Source organism: Chrysochloris asiatica, unplaced genomic scaffold (genome assembly GCF_000296735.1).
Source record: "Chrysochloris asiatica unplaced genomic scaffold, ChrAsi1.0 scaffold00118, whole genome shotgun sequence".
Classification (NCBI taxonomy): Eukaryota; Metazoa; Chordata; class Mammalia; order Afrosoricida; family Chrysochloridae; genus Chrysochloris; species Chrysochloris asiatica.
In genome coordinates this window covers 9,060,800-9,062,767 of record NW_006408636.1, presented here as the reverse complement: position 1 = coordinate 9,062,767, position 1,968 = coordinate 9,060,800, and the positions used below count along the sequence as shown (strand labels likewise).

General features: G+C 42.6%; 1 pseudogene; it reads right to left on the bottom strand.

Annotated features, from left to right (window-relative positions):
• LOC102823485 overlaps positions 1-1,646 on the bottom strand; it is a 23,597-nt pseudogene extending 21,951 nt beyond the window's left edge.
• Positions 1,647-1,968: the final 322 nt, after the last annotated feature.

Below are 1,968 nucleotides of genomic sequence, written 5' to 3'. Positions count from 1 at the left end.
GACATAGCCACAGATGGCTAGAGTGGAGAGTGAAGCATCCAGCTGATAAGAAGAGAGGACATATGCACAAGAACACTCACACTTGCTGATAATACCCACTTGACCTGGCTTCAATGACTGGATGATCAGAGCTCAACTAGAAGAAGAAAGAAGAGGAAAATCCTGAACTTACAAAGAACCTCGGCTATCACCTTCCCAGGCCTCACATAAAACTACCTTTAAAAAGTTTCCTACTACTTTCAGGATATTGAAAGGCATATTATCCCCCTTCCCACTCCTTATGGATATTGAATGCCCATATTTCTAGTCTAAATATACAGGTGACCCCCCAACACTCTAGTTCAAGTCTAACCCCTCTACCTGTGTGACCATGAAAAAGTTTCTTCATCTACATAATGGGAATAATATCATTCTTGCAGATGGTTTGAAATTCAATGAGGTCAGAGCTCTCTGTAGGGAGGTAGAAAAAAATGAAGGATAGCTACTATTTACTCAAATCAAGCTCCTCACTTCCATTCAAAGCACCTGCCATCTGATTTCTGCAACCACTATTCCAGAGAACCTGCTCTTACCAGACTCACCAACCACCAAATCCAAATGATTGCCCTTCTGTACACTGTTGACCATTCTATCCTTGGAAAAACTCACCTCTGGTTTCCCTAACAATAGTGTATCCTTGTTCCTCCTTTTTCTGTTCTTGTTAAGTGCTGTCCAGTCAGTTCTGACTTATAGTAACGCTATATAGGGCTTCCAAGAGTTTCTGGTGGGTTGAACAGCTGACCTTATGGTGCTTATCTCACAGCACCATATCAGGACTCCCTTCTTCTCCAGCCAGTCTTTTAAAGTACCTTTTATGGTTCTTTCTTTCTTTTTTTTTTCCCACTTAAAATACTGTTTTTGATTCTTTCAAGTAATACATATGCACTTATATCCCAATGACAACTACTCAGCAAGGTCTTTCCTGACCATTAAATTAACACCCACATCCCACACACTTTCAACATCACTGTTTTACTTTCTTCATAGCCCTCCTCCCTCTTGTTTATTGTCTACTTACCTCACTAAGTGCTTGGTTTAGTGCTATAGGATAAGCACTGGACCAAAAGGTCGGTTTGAACCACAAGGTCAGTGTTCAAACTCACCAGCTGCTCATCAGAAACCCTATACAGGGTCGCTATGATCAGAATCAACTTGACTGCATGTAACACCAATTCACTAAGTTCTAAGCTCTTAAAGGGACTTTGTTTTATTCACTACTACATTCAGAGCATCTAGAATAATGCCCAGTGAGAACAAACAAGATGGCGGATTAAGTATACATGCAGTGAGGAGCTCTGTCAGCAACAACACAGAATACAGGGCCAAGCAGGCTCAGGGGAGGGTGACAGAACTCTGAACCACATATAAAGGAATATTTAGAAGGTTGGAAGGCTTACAGCTAGGGGAATTTGTAGCAGAAGCAATAAATCCATTGCTTTCTAATCCAAGATGCTTAGCTGCTCCGGGAGCCACCAACCTGGGCAAGACCGAGCAGGGGAAGTATCAGAGCAGCCACGGATGCCTGACAGAGCTGCGGAGATAATGGTGCAGACATGCTTTTTTGTGTGTATCTGTTCATTGGTCTCTCGCTTGCTGCGTGCCTCCATTCTGGTACCTGGAGGGGGTGCCTGAGTGAGTAGACACCCTACTCCACCCCTGAGGGTTCTACTATGCATGCACACAGATCTCAACAAAATTTAAAGAGACAGTTTCCACTTAAATGCAAACAGCACTGCAAAACAACCACAGCCATCCCTGAATTATTTATCATTGGGAAAAAGGCTTGAACAGGGATTGTGGAGTGGGACAAGCAGACACAAAGGAAATAGACTGAAAATTAAATCCTGAGTTACATCACAATGACCAACGTGGCATCTTGAAATTTCTCAGGAAGAAGAGTTAAAAGGGAAGCCCATATTCTGATCACAT